Source organism: Haemorhous mexicanus, chromosome 1, assembly GCF_027477595.1.
Source record: "Haemorhous mexicanus isolate bHaeMex1 chromosome 1, bHaeMex1.pri, whole genome shotgun sequence".
In the NCBI taxonomy this organism is placed as follows: domain Eukaryota; kingdom Metazoa; phylum Chordata; class Aves; order Passeriformes; family Fringillidae; genus Haemorhous; species Haemorhous mexicanus.
In genome coordinates this window covers 15685632-15708141 of record NC_082341.1, presented here as the reverse complement: position 1 = coordinate 15708141, position 22510 = coordinate 15685632, and the positions used below count along the sequence as shown (strand labels likewise).

Sequence of the window (22510 nt, the reverse complement as noted above, 5' to 3'; positions counted from 1 at the left end):
TGTATATGGGCTCAAGGCAGTTTGATAATAAATTGAAATACATTCTTAAATTAAATAAGAATATTCATGCAACACATGGCACCAGTTTGAACTGAACTAGTGCATATTCTTATGTAGATAAGGGATGAGATGATATGTTTGATCTGTTATTATGGAGAACTGATTAGACTGAAGTAACCTTTTTGCAATTAGCAAAATAAAGAACTTAAGTTATCGAAGAGCTCTCTTTTTTAAGACTGTCACAGTATCTATGCCAGTCTATCCAATGCTCATAATTAACCAAGAATTTCCTCATGTTGCTTTTTTAGATTTTCTTTCTTGAACCGGGGCAGTTCAGCCCCCACATATTATTCACAGCTCAGAACTGGAGCTACATCTGTTATCTCAGAAATGCTCCAGTCATCTCCAGACTGACAGTTCTCTAGCAAGAAGGGCAACAAGGAGCAGTCAGTCTGGCTATGAATGTCTGTATGTGTAGGGAGTAGCTTAGAGAAAAGTCAGGGACTGAAGGATTTTAGAAAATATTGAATGCTTTCTTTACAGGCCACACTGCTGTCACAAGAGTGCAGTTACTGGGGGCAAATCAAGTTAGTTCAAGGCTTAGGGAAAGGTGTACATTTGTTTTCTCAAACAAATCTATTATCCTCAAAGCTTGCAGAATCTCCCTTGCTGTGACAACTCAGGTCAAATTCAAGTGACTTTGCTATCAAATGAGAATGGTGCACCAGATGCAAAGTATAAAAGAGATTGATCTGTGTGAACTCCCCAGTCAGTGTATTGAGTTCACAGAGCGGTGCACAGCAATGGAGAGATCTGAAAGGACTGTGTTCACAGAGTTACACAGATGCCTCTTCAAAGAGCAGGCTGACAACTCGCTAGAACATGAGAATTGTGCTGAAAGATCGATTTCTGAAAGGCATCTCCACCACCTGAGCCAGGCAGGCTGAATCTGCTCTCCTCATATCTGCCCCAGGAGCCTTTCTCACCATCCTCTGCAAACACTGAATGCAATCCCCTGTCCAAAGCTGGGCATATTGATGCTTTCTGCTCCTCTAAAAGCTCAAAAGCAGCAGGGCTGTTTCAGGCCTTCATAGCTGGAGGAGAGCAGCAGCAATGCACAGGACTGGCAGCAGTGGGATGAAAATCTGGACTGAGCATTAGAATTCTTATAAAAACAAGCCTCTGGGGAATAATCTCATTACAGGTTACTGCAGCCTTATTATCTCACTATATAAGTTTACTCCCTGATTATTACCTCACTCGTTTCTTGTATGCTGTGAACCTGTTGTTTCTCTCATGGTCTTCTGCTTTACACTCCAATTAGAAGCAGTTTTGGGCAGGCACCATCTTGTGAAGACAATTGTCTGGAGGAACATGCTCTCTGGTGGGGTCTTGGAAGTGCTGCTGTACTACAGGGAGAAAACAGCCATCCTTGACTTCCTGAGAAGTCCTGGGCTCCAAAGGGACCTGGCCGAGCTGGGACCAGGTGCTCCCTGCTGAAGAGGTTGGCACACAGGGCACAGGGGTGGAGTGGGCTTCCATGAAAAAAAGGCTCAATCACAGAGATACAGACAGTAATAAAAAATGAAGCTAATAGAAAATGGCAAAAAGATGTGTGAGAAAAACCTCGAACCTGAGGAAGAGAAGGCAGACAGCAAAGAGACTGTCTGAGTCTCAGTGCTACAGGTGCATGGTCTGTGAGTGACAGAGCTGCAAGACAACTCCAACATCACTTTCCATGACTGTAAGTAGAGGGACAAGTAGGAACATAGAGCCTTTTTCCTGAGGAGGGTCTGACCTACTTTTTAATCTGCGCTGTAAAAAAGTGCAAGTCTAAGGGTTTAAAGAAGAGGGGAAGAAGGAACAGAATGGAAGGAGGGAAAGAGATAGTGAGGAACTTAGTGGAGGACTGACTCAGGGTTAAAGAAGGACAACTTAACCTCCAAAGGTTAAGAGAAGGACAGCTTTCCACCCTATTAAAACTATGCCATCATCACCATACTACAAACAGATTTTTTTTTAAGACTGTGATCTATAAAAATGAGTGCAGCACAAGGACAGACTTTCTTCCTCTTCTTTTAACATTAAAGACCTCAAATAAACTAAGGCAAAGGGCATAGTCCATAACTCAGTCTAAATGGTAGTCTCTGTGCCTGGAAAGATCACACACTCACACCCCAAACCAGACCTATAAAGGCAGACATCCTTGAGAGCAAGCAGTCCTGGAGACAGTCTTCCTGGAAAACAATTTTATGTTACCAAGAATGATCATAAACACACTTATTCAATTCAAGGCTAAATGTATCTTAATTTTTCCCAGGTTCTAGATAACAGGATTGCTTTTAATTAAAGGGGAAAGTAGGCTGGGACGAGGAATATAGAGAATTGATCTGCATGCAGCCTTCCAGGCAGAGTATGACTTTCAGTTCACCTGGGGACACAGCAGGAACCTGGCAGTGATGGCAGCCCAGACTCCATGCAGGAGAATGGGCATTCCCTTAACAAAAATTCTCCTCATGTAACATCCTTGGCTTACCCAATGACAGCTGGGTCAATATACTCGTGATCTGGCATAGGTTTGAGCAAATGCACAGAGGCAGAGGGATCCAGCTGGACTTCAAGGTGTGGGAAACCTTTCCAAAAGCCCTCATATTGGAAGGAAGCAAGGAAGGAAGGAAGAGACATACTAAAAAATAATGGATGGTCCTTTCCTGTATGGCTCCTTATTGGGGGGGGCATGTAGGCTGCAGTAGGTGACAAGTAGCCTGTCAAGAGGGAGTGGACATCATGAGTCCTTGAAGTGGACATTTCTTGTGGTCACTGGCCAAGCAAGAAGCTAGAAAAGACCCTCCAGTGTCACTGCTAGGCAGTACCAAATAACAGGTTTCTGTTTGAAATTGTGTTCATAATATAAAGCTATTGAAGAGGCCTTATGGCAGCAAAATCAAAATCTTTCATTAATGAAAGAACAGCAGATGAATAATCACAATAAAAGTGTCTGTTACCATGGGACAGGGAAATAGGAACACAATGGGCATTTGATGAGCGGCGATTAGTCTGGCTCCACAGACTATTTGGGAAATGGAGAAAAAGAATGGATTGTATTAAATGCCAAATTCAAAAGGCACAATTGGGAAGCTTAGGTCAAAGAAATTAAGGATGGCTACACCAAAATGAGATGCTGTCTCTGTGGATCTATGGTCAAAGTGAAACATTTGAGTACAAGTTATGCCTATGAGCCCATAATTACAGGGTGTCAGGCATCTCAGGGATGTGGAGGGGCTGAGCTCAGGCCATGCATACCTCCCACATGGCACTATCTGACTTTGTGCAAGTCTTCAACCTTATTGTTTTCTTAATGCGTTCCCCAAACCTCGCTGAGATATTCCCAGCTCAGAAATCTCAGTGACATTCCCTGCCTGAGGGGGACTCTGAAGCTGATGCAGAGCTAACAGCATGGCTGGCTGGCTGCTCCACAAGTGACTGGAGTCCTTCTGAGGTCTCTCTGCATGAAGTGGGACCTCCTGACCTAGTGACAGGCAAGGGAGAAGCAAAAGAGAAAGGAGATGGATGAGACAGTGCCAAGTCACTGGACCACACATGCTGACACAGCTGGAAAAATCTAAGAGAAAACCATAACTATGAAGGAGACAAATACTGAAGCAAATGCACCTCTTTGGAGTGGCAGCTTCTCACCAGCAGAGTGGACAAACCCTGGCTTTAGAGGAAAAGCCATGGCAATACAAAGCCTCACTTTAGGGTGTACTCTGCTCCATTGTGGGGATAGGCAAACTACAGGATGGGATCAAAAACAAATGGGAAGAGGCAGAACAGGTAATACCATCATTTGATAGTAACTGACTGTTAATTCTATGCGACTGTAATTAAAGACAGCAGAACCATCATACCTGAAGTGCTACATAAAAATTACCTTGAAAGGAACCCAGGAAGCTCATTTGCCTTAGAAAAGGGACAGAGACATTTTATACTACTTCAAAGGAGAGGGACACCAATGTTAAATCTTTTTCATGCACACCAAGAACACAGTCAATTCCAGTAAAACGATCCACATAAGCAGCCCAGAGAAAATTGTCCTTTGTCTCTAGAGCAAGAGATTTGTTCAAGCTGCTAAGGAATCACATCCCCACACCTCTTCAATGAACTTTGTATTATATTTATCATGACCTTTGGTGAAGTTTGGTGGAAAAAGAAGATATGCAGAACAAATATTTCAGTAGATATGGTAGCAAAATAGTGATGTATAAGAGTGGGCCACACTTCACAGGGTATGACTGGGTTTTTTTAATTGAAATACACCTAAGTCATCATCATGTCTGTGGGAAACAGCCCAGCCAACAAAGCTATTACTGACATATACACCAGACACTGACCAATACAGCACTACTACTTTTTATACAGCACTGATCAGTGCATGGACATACACCTATATTGGGCTAGAAACTGGCAATGCTTGAAAAGAAAAATAATTTTAGGTCAAACAGACACAGGAAATTTTTTAGAATTTGCAATGAAAAAATTAAAAAACCATAAGACAAGGAGACTCAATGTGAAACTTTTGATTTAACATCTAAGACAGCCCTTCATTTCAGAATAATCCCTGAAAATGTTTGCGCTTCTTTTTGAAGTTCTTGAGTTAAAAAATGTTTCTGATTAAAAGAATAAACAAAGTTCTGTTTAAAACATCAAATCAAAAGGTTCTTCATCATGTTTTCTCAAGGATCAGAGTGTCAGAGAAAAAACTTTCCCCAAGAACAAAACTACTTTTTAATTAATTTACCTGATCTGAATTCATCAAACCATTCATCTTTCTAAGCCCTGTCTTTAGAACAAGTGTCCTATATGTAAAAAAAACCCACCTCCACTCTAGTTAACCAATTCTGTCATTTTCTCAGAACAGTGACAAACAGGATTTGGTCTCTGTCAAAAATCTCATACCAGAGAAGCTGTAGATGCATATAAAAGAAGAGATAACACAGCAAAGTTGTGAGAAGCCTTAGAAGGAGAGGAATCCATGGATACAGCAGCAGCCTGGGGGCCCCCCAAGGTGTGAATCCCCGCCATGCTGGGTGACCTGCGGACAAAATCTCCTGGTGCCAGGGAGCAGATGCACGTGGGCACAACAGCAGCAGTGCTGCCTGCAGCAGTTGGGCTGGGGAAGCTGGTGCTTAGCTTTTGGCTTTTGTGATCTTCAAGAGCTACGGCACTGCTGTGCAGGTCCCTGGGAGATGGCTGATTATAAGCAAGAAGTCTGTGTTGGTTGTGGGTTTTTGTTTTTGTTGTGTTTGACTGGGAAGGTATGGGACAAAAATCACTTTAGGGGGCTCTTGCTAAGCCAGGTTTTATCCAGTGACACATGCTGAGAGAAGCAGGTCTCTGGATCTTAGTGAATTACTTTTGCTGTTTCCTCATCTCTATGTGGTGTATGGACCACGCACCCCTGCCCTGAACTGCTCATGTTCTTCCTAAAGGTAAAGAGATGGCAGCATGGCAGCTCCAGCACTAGTTCTGCAAGTCCAAGCAAAATGCTGGGATTCACAGAGACATGCAGGATCCAGTCCTTCTTCTGGGCTCAGGTAGATCTCTGAAGGCTCAGAACCTGGTGTTTCATGTTACATGTGGGTGCTATTTTCAGCCTCCTCAGGAAGTCTTTATCCTCAGTGTGCTGGTTACAGACTCACTCAAAGCAAGGCATGCAAGCTGATCTCTGAGCTCTCTGTGCTGGCAATGCTTAATCACATCCCACTCTAAAAGAAACCATCTGATGTCAAGATTTGGATGATAAGAATGTGGGACACATTAGTCATGGAGGAGCTGACATACACAAAGCAACAAGGACGAGATTATCTTGATATGGCTGCCCTTCTCAGGATGTGGACATGGAGAGCTCTTAATACCTAAAAAACAGACTTAATTCCTTTTGTTTCTGCTAATAAATGTCCTGTCCTTTGCTACATGAGAACACCACCCTCTGCAGCAGATGCATATGATTAAAGCATAAAAAGTATAAGAAAGATGTTGTAAAAGACTATAGATCATTGTCTCAACTCACAAGGTCCTACCTTCCAAGCCATTTCGGTTTCATTTTTAGAGATAATTGTATTCTTTGTTGTTTGCAAGTGAATATTGTAAAACTTGTACTCTATGCTCTTGGAATACACATATGAAAAAGGGGATATTTTAAATTAAATCTTAGATGAGCAGTTCTTAGATGAGCAGTAAAGTCTTAACCTGGCAAAGTGCTCAGCAGCATGCCCAGAGTGCAGTGCGTAGGTAGTTCCAGCAAAATGTGTTGGCAGGGTGAACTAGAACCAGGTTAATGAGCCTGACTCATTAGGAGCTAAGATAGGACCTGGAGCATGAGATGGGACTTAATGATGCAACCAGTTTGACAAAATCCCCTTAAACTGAAAGAATACTTCTTTTCCCTCCTCTCACACCACGCCAAGGACAAACCCCAAACAATCCAAAACCCTTATACAAGGCAGCCAGAGCATGCACCCTTTTGCCTTCTGTCAGGAGTGCCCTCCAAGTACCAGCATGGCCTGGAAAAAGACAGGATTTCCTGGGAAATCTTAGGGGTATGAGGTGATGTGCTCCCACTGTGGTAATGCCATTGGGGAGGGTAGAGTTTTTTCTCTTTCAAAGAAACTTTATCAGCTTGGAACAAGCACTTTAATTTTCATTTCTCCTAAATAATCAAATGCACATTGCCCATCCTTTTTTCCTGGGTGACGGAAAAGGGACATTTCCCCAGACCTATGCATCAGTGCTGATAACACCACTTTGAAATTCACCAACAAGCCATTAGGGCCATAAAATTTGCTCTGCTACATTTTAAGAATATTTTAGGATGCAAATACTCCAGATAGCTAAAGGTGTCAGGACCCAGAAACCAGCAGGAGTTCTATAAAATTCAACATGTCCTGCATTTGTAAAAATTACCTTAAAACCACAAGGGAAACTGACCCCATAAGAGACCTTGATGCAGGTACTCTTTGTACAAGGATCTCAGAGCAAACTGATTATGTCTTACTCGTCAGGTACCTGTACTGCAGACTCCAGCACATAAACTGAATCTTGAATTAAATACTGACATTTAGAGTGTTTTAATTAATTTTCATGTGAACTGACTTTGAAAATCTGATCAATATTAATGTGAACACTTTTCCCCCTTGTCCTCTTACTATCATGCTCAGTATCCAGCAAAATGTTAAGTTTATATTACACAGGATAATCCTGACTTAGGCATTGGATTCTTGAACATCTCAACAGCTTTCAGCTGGCACTGCAATTTTCACTATTAAATGGTTTGTTTGTAAATACCCAAATCCCAAATTTATGTAATTATTGAGAGTATTTATTTTCTCCATACCTTGAAGTTATCAAAACCCGGAAACTTTGCTGTCGAAACAGTATGAAAGCAGAAGGCAAAAGCAAACAATATGAAAGTTATCAATCTTAAAAATTTCATGAGTTTTTGGTACACATCCCATTTTCTGAATGTTTGTTTGGGAATGCCTTCCCTGGCCCTTGGCAGGACTTGCTAGGTCAGGAAAATCCACAGCTATAGTGGGCTAGCTGATGTAAAATTCTTTGCTTCCAGAGTATGGATACGTTTCGGTTTAATCTCCAGAGGGAAGATGTGTGAAAGCTGGGTTTGCTTGGGCCCTGCAAGGTGCAGGGTGATGATCAGTGATGACTGCAGGCCAGGACTCTGCTCCAGCACAAAAGGCAGCTGATGAAGAAGTTTTTACCTTCCCTCCTCATTCCTCCTGCAACTAAGCATTTAGAAGGCATTGAACGGGGTGGAATTTTGCCTTCTGAACTACTCAAGAACATCAGGTTATGGACCTGTTCTGGTCATGAGCATGTTTTTTATGTTCCACTACACATGCACACACAACACAGATGCCTAAATAGCCTCATTCATAACAAAGGCATCACATTTCAAAGCAAGTGAGGCCCAGATGATTTTTTTAAAATTCAGTTCTCCTTTATGCATCTTTCTCGGGTGCTTATATGAATTAAGCTCTAATCCTCTGAGCTTTGCTTACCATATGTTATTAGAGCAATTGGTTTTGCAGTGATTGATTTTATTACAAAAGACCATGGTCAAAACTGTTCTTTTAGGACTCTAAGTGACTGTGATGGGCTGTTCCTTCATTGTTACCTCCTTAACAGAAATCCTTCAAAACCTGTGTGTGGGAGAGACAGCCCATTCTCCAGCATCTCCTTTCTCCAAAGCCCTTTGGCTCTTTGGGGAAGAAGAGCAAGTCATTCATGCTATGGAAATGAAATGAAAAGTGAAATGGAGTGGCTGCTCAGGGAGATGCCACACCAGCAGAGCCACTGACCAGCCCAGGATCCAGCCTTGCCACGTGCCATCCCACCCCTCCCTTGCCTGTGCGGGGCAGTGGCACACCGGGAGCATGGCCAGACTGATGCTGGGAGCAGGCTCTGCCCTGGGCTGGGGACAGGCACCTTCACTCACAGAAAGCCTTGCGTGACCAGAACTAACAAGGTTTCAGTCAACAAAGCTTTGGAGAAACTGCGATGCTGCACTTTGTTCCACAAAGTTTATAGTTCCTCACCTCTGGCCCCTTTTAATGCTATAATTGCTCTCTTAAATTTCTCTTTATTTAACGTCACCCAGTCTGTCTTCTTTTGTTACCATTTATTTAACTAAAACAGGCAGAGGCTGATATTGAAGGCAGGAATGGAGCCAGCATGTTAAAACCTGCTTTTAATTTAAGGTTCTGGGGCTAGTTTCCTAGCCATTACCACATTTCAGAGAAAATGAATTTTTTTTCTCTCTGTCAAGCGATGGCTGATCTAGATCTAATTAGGGTCAGTTTCACCTAAAGATGAGTCATTTACATTCTGAATATATGGCTTCCAAATTATCGTTTTGGTTTAACATCAGACATGAATAAACCCATGCATATCTTTTTTAGATGGCACTGAAGATAAAAATCAATGGCTTTTCTTCCACAAATACCTTTCCCAGCAAAAAGATGGCAGCTGCATGAAGAAAAAAAGATACAGTTCAGGATAAGGACAAATAAGATTAAGGGTAATGGCAGAATATAGTTTTCTGAACTGCAGAAAAAGTGGCCTACTTAGGACTTACTAAAAAAAAGAAATCTCTGAATGTTCAAACACTTAAAGATAAATTTTTTGACAAAAACCCCTAGCTATGCAGGTCCATACTACTTTTCTTTGAGCATAATATGGGTACAGAAACAAAACAGATTGCAATGGAAGCAACTGGAAAAAAATAAATCATACAACACTGCAATTCTGCAGCAGTATTGGCTAATACTAAGCACAGCGAAGAGAAAACTCTTATTCTTAAGCAAGTCAAAATCCCATCCCTTTTTCAGCTGGGAGCCATTTGTGTAATCAGTATGTCTTGCAGCAAAGTTAAAAGAACAAAACTCTATAATATGGCATCTTGTAGCCTTACTTCACCAGGAAAACCTTGGAAACAGGAATTTCTGTTATCACTCTCATTTATACTCTGCACCTCTCTTTGGCATCCATTACCAGCTACTTCCACCATTCTACTTTTTCACTGGGTGACCAAGAATTAGCACTGCAGACCCACATCTCTGTCCTCTGCTCTGAGACCTGACCCATTACCAGGATAACACCTCTGCATTCAGCTGCAACTAATGGAGATGGCTGGGACACAAGCACTTCAGTGCTGGGAAATAACAAGATCACTGAAATACACCGTGGAAATTAAATCTCACGCTGCTTCTTAATAGAGCCAATAATAAGTAACATAACCTCGTTATTTTGTGTTTTAAATAGCTTGGGTCAGCAAAGGAGCTATCATTTTGGCAGTGTTTGCTTCCTCAGAGGAGGTGTTATCAGTAGGTTCACAAGTAATGCTCATCAGAAGTGCAGATCCTTCTGCTGTTCAGTGGGATTAAGCAAAGCAGACTTCTGCTATCAGCAAGGGGAAGCTGAGTTATTTAGGGCAGCCTATAAATCAGTCAAACACCAGGACTATCTGGCATCATTGGGATCCTGAAGGCTTGCAGAACCTTTCCCCACTGTGTTCCTACTGCAGAAGAGGAGCACTGGTGTCTTTTCTCAAGCCTGCTGGGGTAAGAGCATCTTTCATACATGAGCTCTTAGGACTAAATAAATTTTCCTTTTCATCTTAAAAAAAAAAAGATAAAAAGGCTTGTAATCATTGCAACCTGTTTTGGTGGAGATTTAAAGGAGCAGAACGAATCACAAAAGTCAGAGATGCAATGGGATTGTTTGTTGCTTTACAAAGAGGGAGGGATACTCCAGAGTTATATCTCTCAAACAGTTTTGAATCACTACACTCTCCCCGAGGTCGGAAGCTCTTTGTTCATTTAAGAACTCAGCAATATCAGTACTTTTGCATTTGGATTATTTCTGATTTCATAAAGCCCGGAGTTCCATCACTCACCACACAGTCCCTGCCCAGCAAAGCATTAGCAATGTACAGAACTTGTGCTGAAGACACAGTAGTGAAACTGTGAGGTGCATCTACATGCAGCTGAGAACCAGGGTCCTGCAGGAGGATAACCAACAGGCCAGATTTTTTAACCCAAGAACAGAGTTTTCAGCTCCTCTGTTTGAACCTTTACCAAGCTGTAGTAGCAAACCAAGGGAAACAGCTGGGTGGATCAAAACTGAAAATGTTCATCCCCTTATCCGAAAGCTGGGGATGTGTGTTTCCACCTTCTATGGACACATGGCAGTGGGAGGTGAAAGCCCATGTAAGTGTCATGGTGGCTCAAAGAGCAGGAGCAGTGTGGCTTCCAGGGCAGAGGAAGGCGTGCACAGTAGTCTAATTGAAGCCTTCTGAGTGAATGGTTGTGGAAATTCAAGTTACAGTTTTCAGCAGGAAGGTTATCTCACTTTAATCAACTGGAAGCAATCACTGTCTAAACTAGTCTCTGTTAACTTTGCATGCAGTTTCTGTTCACAGCAACCAAACTCCTGCTTGGAGCCTCAGCAATTTGAGTCAACCATACTTCAGTAACAATAATTTCAACATTATTCCACAGCTTACCCAAGAACAAAAAATTCATCCCATGCCAAACTTGTCCTTGGTTCACCACTAAACTCTCTGAAGTTAATCCGGCCATGGTCTTGACATAGAAGTGGTTTAAGTTTCCAGGCTGGTCGAATTTACTGCTATGTCTGATATTCTGTTTCACATATATTGAGTACTTGTCTCTTTGATCTTGTGAGCTGTTTATTTTATATCTGCCTTGTAATTGTGGTTCTTATTTACAAGCTGCAGCCTGGCATTGCACGCACACATGCCCAGACATACACAGATGCACAGGCCAGATCATTGCTGGACTTGATAAACTTTTACTTCTAAGAATTTTTCCATCTTCTTTCACAAGTGTTGTCTACTACAAACAAGCACTGCAGTTTACAGAAACACTGTTAAGAAACAAAAGATTAGGCTCAAATACTGCATTTTCATCTAAGGCATGCCTGGAAATACAGTCAGCTTTCAGGCAGCATTTTCAGTATGGGTGTGCAAAAATCTTGTTTACACCACTTGCATGGCATGTTGAGAAACCTCGTGGAACAGAAAAGGCAAAAACCTCCTTTAGAGAAAAGAAACAAACAAAAATAAAAGAAAAAAAAAATCCCCAAAAGCCTGAGAATAAAACATTAGCACGATGCAAGAACTCAAACCATTAAAAAATCTTGTAATCACATAAAAAAGAAAATTTCTAGAGGTAACAGCCCTTTAAGTGGTGGCTTCATAATAACAAACAATGACAAAAGTTTGTAATTATATGAGGCCTTTCATCTGAGAGATTCATCAGCACTCAGCCATTACTGACTATTAATTTGACACCAGTTCTTCTCACAAGTGCACAGCTGCTGTGTTTGAAGGAGTGGAGATAGGGAAGTGCTCGCCTAGCAGCACATGTCTGAACTGCAGTTGTTCAGACTTTTAAGGAAAGCTTACTTAAGTGTCTGCCCCTAAGCTGAACTAAAACATCTGCAATCCAAAACCTTTCCTGCTTACTCATTCATGTTGTTAAAAATGCCCATACTTTCAGGCACCTTCTAACTCCCACTCACTTGCCTCAAACCAGAGTGATAACATAGGCGTGGAAAGGGCTGTTACGGCTGTGAGTTTAATTGTAATTCATATATACCTCAATATCAGAACAGCTTTTGATCTAGAGGTAAATACAAGCAAATTGCTTTACCTGACTTAAGTGCATTTCAGACACGTAGCAGCAGAAATGGATAAGAAAACGCCTTCTCTTGAAAAGATATTAGTGGCATAACGTGCATGACAGGAGCCCAGCAGACTTCACGTGCAGCACAGCCAGTTAAGCCATCACTCAGGCATTTCCTGCATGTCCTGTCTTTAGGAGACTCTTCAAAGATTCCTCACGGGCACCTCTCTCACACTCAGGGCCTTTGGTAACACTCTCTGGGCTTTAATAAAAGCTTTTGGTAATGCTCTCTGGGCATGGAAGCCATTAGCATGTGAGGCAATGAAGTCTTGTGAATATTTTTGGGGAGCCAGAGCCTCTCAGTGCACATCCTTGGGCTGCCCCTGATTCACCTGACGTTAAGCAAATGCCTTTGCCTCCCCGTTTGGGATAATGAATACCTTTGTCAGGCAGCTGTCAGCCAAATTAACTCAGGGCTTTAAAGACAAATCATGCTAAATAGGCATTGATTTATAGACAACTCCCCATCAGCTGGGGAAATACAGGGCTGGGATTCCCGGTACTGTAAAACTCCTGAAGTGTGATGTACAGATACCTGAGCAACTTTACAAAGACTCAGCTTTGGTCCAGGTTGGCTCCTGCAGAAGCCCTTCACTCCTGTGCACCCTACCCTCCTGTTGCAGGGTAAATTCACTGGGAGCCAAGCCCAGGCTGCCTCCACGGGCAGGCGCTGCTCCATGCCAGGGCAGCAGGATTTCCGGCACCCCCGAGCGTGAAATATTCAACGTGATGCTTCAAGGCTCTGCCTCCACCTCCCTCCCACCCCTCAGGGCTGATGCCAGCAGCTCTGGCTCGATTGACTTGAGTTGATTTTGCATTCAGGTATCTTTGCATCATCATCTCCAGAACCTGCAAAATGCCAGCAATGATACCAAACTGGTCAGGCAGGAAACCATCTCCCATCCACCAGCTTTTACTGGTGTTACTCCTGGCCACACTGAAGTGGTGCAGCTTCCACACTGTAACTGTGGGGCCTGAGAGGTGCTTCTCTTTTGTTTTATGCTTTTTCTGTTAGGCTGGACTATGAATGAGAAACAGTGCTGTGTATGGAGCACTAAGATGGAGAGTTAAGGGAAAAATGGAGGGAGAAACATAAACACACACTGCCTATCTCTTCTTGACACATATATCAAATGCAGGGGCACAGGAAGGGACAAAGAAGCTTGTCAGAATATGTGTGGCTGCTCTAACAGTGTCCAGACCAAGCAAACATGCCTTGCTGAGGTGCCAAGTGAGGCAGTGAGGGTTATACATATGCATCACTTCACAGTACCAAGATGAGTGCATGCCTCCTGCCTGTGGCTGCCTTCAAACCTTTCCTTTTGTTGTTGTGTGTCTGCCCATCCTCAAATAACCACTCAACAATGTCTTGTGCTTGAGGAGCTGTGGGGCAGTTTGTTAATTTAAAACATAATACATGGGATTGCCTTGCTGCTCACTTATCTGGGACAAGAAATATTTTTTTCTGGCTGATGCTCAGGCTGACCCATTTATGCAAAACTGTTTCCACATCTCATTCTCATGTCAGAAACATGGATTAATCTTATAACATTAAAGTGGTTAGTCAACATCATGGGCCAGACCTGACCCTTAATGTATGGCCTTCACTGGCCTTTTGAAGAGCTGTGGGAAGGGGTCATACAGATTGTTGAAACCAGGTTCTTAAAGCTCCAAGCTTGACAGGCTGTGTATGTGTGTGCACATCTGACTTTGTACAGGCTCTGTGCTGAAGGAACTAAAAAATCTCAATTTACTGTTACAGCCATCAGAAGCTATGATGACCTAACACTGTGTGCTTTTCAGCCCTATGTGCCCTTAATTTAAAACTTGTATTATCTAAAAAAACAAAACAAAACAAAACAAAACAAAAAACCAAACAAACAAAAAACCAAACAAAACCAACAACAAAAAAAAAAAAAAAACAAAACCAAAAAACCCCCCCAAAAAAAACAAACCAAAAAGCACTGTGCCCAGTTCAGGGAAACAGAGACAGGCACTGTTGGCAAAGGCTGACAAAAATATAGAAGAGTCCACTGATGCCATGTGATGACAGATGTCTGCAAACTCACCGCATACCATTGCGGATCTCTGCCCAGTAGAGCCAAAGGCAAGATCCTGAACAATAATTCCCAGCCTACAGGAAAAACTTGGTGCCTTTTCAGATTGATCCAAAAAATTCACTAGGAAGCTTGATAAATCATAAAGATGCTGAACAAAGGGAGAGAATAAATTCTGCATTTCTCTGTAGGAATTCAGTGCTTCTCCACGGCTGCATTGGAAGAACCACTACTCACTGCAGTTGGGGTAGTAAGGTCCCTCACACGCTCTAGTGGAAGGAATTCTCACATGTCCCAAGAAAATCCTAATAATCATGCTCCAGAGCAACATGTTTTAGGGCTCTTCCATCCTGCTGCTGAAGGTGGACACAGCACAGCCAAGGATGCAGGAGTCAGTGAACAGAAGAGGACAAACAAGAGGCCTGGTTCTGTCAGAGCACTGAGGTAGCTGGGCTCTTGCTTCCCTCTTCCTGATCCTGTTTGTGTGATGAGAGGAAAATACAAGAGACCTGGAGATAAAGTTCAGCAGTCCAGTGAGTTCAACCACCTGAATTCTGCTTGCTTCTTGTTTCAGGCACCTCAACACCATCGCTGAGGATCTCTCGTTGCATTCCTTGCCAGTTGTGGCTTCTTACTGACTTTCCATTAAACCAGTTCAGTGTGTTTTCATACACTCTCACCCCAAGATGCCAGTGATCTTGCCTGTGTGTTTACTCATCTCAAGGTCTGAGAAGAAGTAGTAAAAATACTCAAGTCAATTTAGGGCTGTGGGATTTGACTTCTCAAGGAGTTTGCCTGCTGCTAGCTGAGCCCCCAACTTCATTAGTAAGGTATGATGATGATTCAGGTAAACCCAAGTGTTCTGCTGACTTGTTATACCAGCTCAGGTTTCTGTGCTGTGCCTTTCCAAGTTGCCTGACTGGACAGGTACCAATTCACACCGGCTTCCTTTGAAGCTTTAATTTGCAGCCTGGATGCACAACTACACCCAGGACCACAACTGGATTTACAAGGCCTGGGAAAAGACTGTAGAAATGGAGGTACTTTGCTCTCCTCCCACACTGCCCTGCAGAGCTCAGGGCTACACTTTGGCACTGACAAGTGTGAATTTGGTCCATCTGGACAGCCTGAGAGATGAAAGCTCTGGGTGGGAATCTGCATCAGTCCGGTTGGGTTGGAGCGTGCTAAGAAAGAGAACAGGGATCTTAAATGATGACTTTATCAAGTGGCATTCAGATCTCTAATCCTTTTTTTCCCAGCCTCTCCTGCCAACCATAGGAAACCTTTACCTCCTGGTAAAAGATCCCCTGGCTTGCCATATCTCCACAGAACGTATTCACCAACAGAAGGGAGGAAGAAACATGAAAGAAATTTGCATATTTTTGTGGCCAGCTGCAGACAGAAAAAGATATCTTCATTCAGACATCACTGCTGCTCAGATGTGCTGCTGGATGTGTCTGGTACAGGACCGGCAAACAGGCACTTTTCCCATGACAAGCTGAGCTTTCCTGTAACATCATCACTTTTCTGCTGGACAGATCTGTTTAGAATTTTACAGATTTTCTTACAGGCTTCATGTTGCCTGAAGATGGGCATGGGACAACCCTTCAATGTTTTTCCACTAAGATTTTATTGAAAAGATCCAGTGCCATTTCAATGAATCTAAAACAATATTCAGGTCATTTTGAGTCCATCTCTAATATCTTCAGTAGTTTTTCTGTTAACATCTGTGGTGAAGTTTTCAAATAATGCCATAATGAGGATGTCAACTGTAACACTTACAAACCCCACTGCTGCATCTTTCTTCTTTCTAGTGTAGAGTAGCATTACTGAACCCCAACTAAATGCTCTCATACACCTCATGCTCCCATAAAGAACTTTACCTAAACTAAAGTCAAGGGTATATGGAGGACAGTCTCACACTCCTTGTCAGAAGCTGATTTGGGTGAAATGTTGAAAGCCAGTATCTAGAAACCCATGAAATCACCTCCAAAATCCCACTGGCTCAAATTGAATTTGTGAATCAAGACCTGTTGCAGTCATCTGACAGCAACCCTTCCATTGACTCCAGTGAGGTTTGCATCAGACCCATTTCTTACCTGTTTTTGTGTCTCAACATGCAACATGTGAAGGCCTCCAGAGTTTGAACGTGGTCTTGTATCTGGACACAATAAAAGCTGCAATAAGAGCCTTGTGGTGTGTAGTGCTCAGCTTTGAACAATACATCAGGGGAAGACTTTTTATCTCCATTCTGCAGAAAGAAGGGATTAAAGTGGTTTGAAAGACTTCTCTTAAACAAAGAGCTTGAGAGGGTGGGACTAATAAAGCTGAGCATGATAAGTGTGGGTTCATGACTAAAGAGAAATCTACATTTCAGGCACAGTGTGCAGAAAAGGCTCCTTGGCAGGACTGAAAGATAGTGCTTTGCTTCTTCTGGAAATCAAATATACCATTAACAACTGTTCTAAAAGACAAGGAAGAGGAGGAGGAGGAGGTGTAGAAGGAGGAGAAAGTGGAGGAGGAGAGAACCACCAAAGACCAACAGTTTTCAGCCAGACGATGCATTTTCCATGTAGCACAGGAGCTGTTACATTCTGGCACCCTCTCCTAGTGTTGGACGGGAGTGCTTTGGTAAAGCTGGGAAGGCAGATTTCCACATCTCATTGCAAGAGACACGAAACAACCCCCCCAGGCAGATTTCCACTGGCAAACAAGCAGAATGCAGCACAGAAATAAATAAAGAAATCACTATTAAATCATTCTGTGAGGAATATCATGGTTTGGCATGCAAACATCTCTATCTGGAGGAGCCAATGCTTGTCAAGTAAAAACACACAAAATTCCCAGCCTATCCTACTATCAGGAGCTTGTTATTACAGTGGTAAGGTCCAACAAGGATGAAACTAACTAAGTAACGTTTCTAAAAGCTTGAACTAACCATCTCACCCCACTGAACAGCATTGCATCTGGGCCTCAGTCCCAGAAAAACCTTCAGTGTTTTGGATCTGTCAACAGCAGGCTTCAGGAGTCCAAAATCCAGGCTCGAAATCTCTTTCTCGAAGTTGGGAATAGTTTGAAGCAGTTTCTGGGGTTGTGTGTCTTTACCTAAAACAAAGAAACACCTGCTGTGTGCTGGGATGTGCACCCTGCTGTGATCTCAGCCCAGTGCTTAAGAATGTAACATGGAAATGCTTCTCCCAGTGGAATGATCTCTAAGTAGCAGCCTGCCTACTTCTACAGAATGATAAAGCTGGGAACACTCCATGGTGCTAATCCTGCAAAATCCTTTTTAAAAACCAGTTTTTGTGTTCATAATCTAATAAATTTGACTTTTCAGAGCTGTTGTGTTTCCTATGCAGATTCCCTTACTGGGCTTGCTAAATTTTGGTGCAATTTCATAAGAAAGAAAAAATATCAAAGCCCCCAAGCAAAGGCTTGGGGAGGTTTTAGTCGTGTGTGTAAATACTTGATTGGGTTAGTAAAGCAGTTTGAGACAGCATTTGCTCAGCAGTGCCCAGTGGCAGGACAAGAGACTATCTGCACAAATTAAAACACAACTAATTCCACTTAAACAAAAGAGAATACTTTTTTACTCTGGAAGGGGTGAAACACTGGAGTGGATTGCCCAGCGAAGTTGCAGAGTCTCCTTCCTTGGGGATATGAGAACCCCAACTGGACACAGTCCCAGACAACACGTTCCAGCTGACTGTGGTGTGAGCAGGAGGTTGGATTGGATGATCTCCAGAGGTGCCTTCCAGCCCCAGCTGTTCTGTGACTCCAGGATTTTCTGATGTGTGAGATGCTGACCTCTCCAGACCTCTGGGATGCTGTATTTACTGTGCAGCCCAACCAGCAGGTTTGCCTTCTCACGTAAAGTCTGTCTGACCCACTGAGGCTCCGGGGAGAAGCCAGGAATGACTTCCAGAGAGGCCAAGCCCTGGCTCTTTTTCCTTGCCAGAGGAGCACAAGCCCCCAGAGCCTGGTGCGCTGTGTCAGGCGCTGGCAGCGGCTCCGAGCCTCGTGCCCGCGGCATTTTGAGCAGAGTTTTGAGATGAGCCAGGGCAGGGCAGAGCTCAGCCCGCCTGCCCGGGCACAGCCTGCCTCGCCCCGCAGCCCTCTCCCCAGCAGGACAGCTGGGATGGGGCAAGGAGGCAGCTGGAGGGAGATGCTGCCTGTGTTCCACCCAGGAAACACCATCCAGGAGTGCCATCTGCTGGGTCCCGGCCACGCAGCCTGGGAGCGCCCGGAGCTGCCCTCGCACAGGTGGTGGGAGGCGCTGGGGAGATTCAGCTGCCAGCAGGCTTCCTCCTCTCCTCCCAGGCTGCTTGGGCATCCTCTGCCAAGGGCTGTGAGGGAGCCTGTGCCAGAGAAGAGCTGGCTGGTTTTAAACAACCTGAGAGTCACTGAAATGAGAAATGACAGGAGAGTTAGTCCAAGGAAAGTGTGCTTTCTGAATCATTACTCCATCATGCTACTCCATGGAACTCAGAAAATCACCCCAGGAGCTTTCAGCTCCTCCAGGCTGAGTGGTTAGGATGGTGGAGTGGAAGCACTCTGCAGTGTTAATCCTGTGAAATCCAATTTTTATGTTCATAAGCAATTTAAGTACCTGTAGCATTTTCAGAACTATTTTATTTCTGTAGCAGGATCCATACCAGCCCCTGTAACAGGGTTCCTTCTAATGTGACACGCTGGGCAGTATCAGATTCCCAATCTCTCCTCCTAATCACTGCACCCCAGACCAGGCACTGTCCGTGGTGGATCTTGGAGAGGGAACAGTGGATCATGAGTGCCACAGCGTGGGGAAGAAATCCTGTATGGTTGCTGCTCAGAGGCAGGGAAAGCTCACAAGTGAAACCTCTAGCAATTATCAATGATCTGCATTTTTAACCAACTTGTGTACCATCTAGACTGGTGATTCATCCCCTTGTGGCTTTAAAATCACAATATTTAAGCAGCAAGATGGAATCCAGGGGTGGTATTCAGAACAATCTCTTATCTGCAGTACTTGGTTTGTCAGCACTACCTTATCCATGTGGTTTAACAGCTGAGAGAAGGTCTTTTACTGAGAAACATGGCCATGTTGGTCCTTTTGGTCCCACAGACAGGCTGTGACTTCAATGCCTGCAGTTCTTTGACAGCAAGTTCAGATCTCAGACTGCCATCTTGGAGATATTGGGGAAAAAAAGAAGAAATAAAAAATCATTTGTGCTGACAAAAAGGAATAGTCACAGGAAGAGTTATCACAGAATGGTTTGTGTTAGAAAGGACCTTCAAGGATCGTCTAGTCCCATTCCTAAATACTTCTGGAGACACAATGCGCATCTTCCCACTGGTGAGCCTCCAGCCAGCTGTGGGTAGCCAGGCCTAGATACCTGACCAAAGCACTGCAGCCTGCTGCCACCACCACTGTCACATCCCCAGCAAAGTGGATGAGGACCCCTTTTTTCCCAGCTCGGCCTCATGGTGAGCTAGTGTCAGCCTGTCCACAGAGCTTGGGACAATATGAGCTGTGGAAAGGAACTGCTAAATCTTTCTGAGGGCAAGAAACAATATTTTTTTGGTGGTCTTTTAGAGAAGGAGTAAATTAGATATGCTGCGCTGGTCTACATATGATTACCCTCCTCCCTGAGAGAGTGGTGCTCACACAGAAAAAATCCCTGACTGTTTAAAGAATACTTCCAAAACAATGAATAATGGAACCCATTTGGAAATTATACTGAATTAAATAATTTCAAGAGGGTGTTAAAGCAGTGTGGCTTTGGGCAAAGGTGCATCAGCAGCAGATAAGAGGTATCTGGATTAATGGCAAAAGTACAGGGAATATTCTTCCATACAATACTGAACTGTGTCAATTTAGTGAATGTTTCAAGTACTAAACTATTGTGCACACTTTCTTATCACTTGTGCCAACAAGATTTTTATTCTATTGATTCATCTCATTTTAAACATAAAGTCCATTCTCGATTCACTGCTTTTATTATTTTACAGGAATTAGAGCTGTGAAATTGCAGTTCTAGTTTTTAATGAAATTAAATATTCTGTTCTCAAATGAATAGTTTGAACTGGTTTACACTGATGTAATCTAGACTGAATCCTGTGTTTACAGAGGCTCAATGGCATGTAGGCTTGTATCAGACATTGAAATGGGCTCTCTCTCCAGTTCTTGGTTTCAGCATCCTGCCTTCAAATCAATTAGTGGTGGGTGGGCACTGGACTGAAATGCACACCAAAAAGACCCTGATATAGAAAAGCTTCAGGATCCAGTTAAGTTTATGCATGCTTTTTTGAGTGCAGAAAATGTGTAGTGAAGTATTTCACCAAACTGGACCCCAAATAAATTTTTCAAGCAATGAGGTAAAACACAGACAAATAAGAGTGGGTGAGAGGGAATACTACTTTTCTTTTCTATAGGGTTTATGGGGGCACAGATTACATATGATCCTACAGTTCCCCACGTGGGAGGAAGGGGATCAGAGTGGGCCCTGATGTCTCCAGCCCTAAGCTGAGGAGGACAGGACAGAGCCTGGTCTCACCCACTGATGGAGCCCAGGGAACTGTACAAACTGGGACTCTGTACAAACTGGGTGGCAAGGCAGTGGAAACAAGGGGGTGCTTGGCACCTCAGACCCATGGCCAGCCTCCTTCTGCAGTGGGAGTCAGCAGCTCTCCTTCTGCATCTGCTGGAGAGCTCTCGTGAGAGGAGCACTGGGCACTCTGTGGAGTGAGGGCTTCCGCTCTGAGCCAGGGGCTGAGCATAGCTGAACATTTCCACTCCTCCTATGTTCTCATTTGAAAGTGTGGTTTTTACAAGGGTTATTTTCCCTTCCCAGAAAGTACCCTAATTGGAGGGACTCTCCCCCCACTAAAAAAACCCAGAATGACCCATAGAATAAAATTCTTGACCTTAAATGGACACGTTCTTTGCTGAATAGACTGTTGATGAATTTTGGTTTCCATTTTCCATCCTGCTCTGAACAATGCCCATTCTTCTGGCATTGCTAGATGTTTTTCCCACCTGTCCACTTTGAGGGCAGAAAGAGACTTGAGGGCAGGAAATCTCTGGAGCCAGAGTTTTGAGGGGAGGTCAAATATTACGGGAAGACACAGCAGGCTTGTACAAAAGCGCTTCAGCTTAACATCCCTGAACTTTTCCACTGTATCATGGAACAGCAGCTGATTAGCAGAGCTTCCACATGGTACAGAAATAACTTCTGAACTCCTAAACCTGGCACCCATTTCTGGCCTTCGTACAGTGGGCAAAATGTTAATGACAAAATGGGAACATATAAGGATGAAAATATTGCAACCATTTTCTACAATGTGTCCTAAAGAAATACTCCTTATTTTAGAATGCTTTTAAAAGGTAAAAATTGATTTGAAGCTGAGTTGACATCCCCACCAGAACAGTAAAATGTGCTGTCAGAATTACAAATAAAAAGTGTTACTTTATAGACTAATGGATTTGTTTGCTGGCTTTGCATACTCTGCTTAACACAGTCCCTTTAGTGAGAGTTTCCTGATAGTCATTCAACTTCCTGGCGACATTTTTTGTTGTTGTTTTTCTTCTTTTAAATAAATCAACAGTCAGGCTACTGTCCCCCGTCTTGTGGAACAAAGCTGAATGCTCTGGGCTTGTCTCTGGGCTGTTTACATGAATGACTTCAGAGGAAATGTTCTCACATTGGCATTGATGGAACCACAAAGGTTCATTGAGATCAGTCTGAAAAGTGGACACTGTGAAGCCTCCTCCAGCTGTCCCCCTGGCACCATTAGGAAGAGAACTTCCTAACTGCCAGGGAGGTTCTGGGAGATGCAGTCAAAGGAAGGCTGGATTTACCTGATCTGACTCCACGTGTTTTGTTAATACAATTCCTTAAAAGTCCCCCTGAGAAGGTCCAACCACTGACATCTCTAAACCAAGCTGCCCACCCCAGATGAAATGTGTGCACTTTGGCTGCATTAAGCCAAAGGGATTGGGAAGGAGTGGGAGGATTGCTGGATCAGGCTGAAGTGTAGACTCTGCACAGGCTTCAAACACAAAACTAAGCAAGGCAAGCCCTGGGCTCAGCACAGAAGTGTTTCCAAGTTGCTCTGACTTTACGTTGTATGTAATGAAGCTCTTGTTGCTACACAGATGTTTAACTTTATTCTGCAGGTTGCCTCCGA

General features: G+C 43.4%; 1 long non-coding RNA gene across 1 annotated transcript in view; it reads left to right on the top strand.

Moving 5' to 3' along the window:
• Positions 1-21836, top strand: part of LOC132324662 (uncharacterized) — a 47477-nt gene extending 25641 nt beyond the window's left edge. Inside the window, exons 2-3 of the long non-coding RNA XR_009485699.1 lie at positions 14916-15171; positions 15601-21836. This is a non-coding gene — a long non-coding RNA (uncharacterized LOC132324662). The remainder of the gene's footprint in view (positions 1-14915; positions 15172-15600) is intronic.
• Positions 21837-22510: the final 674 nt, after the last annotated feature.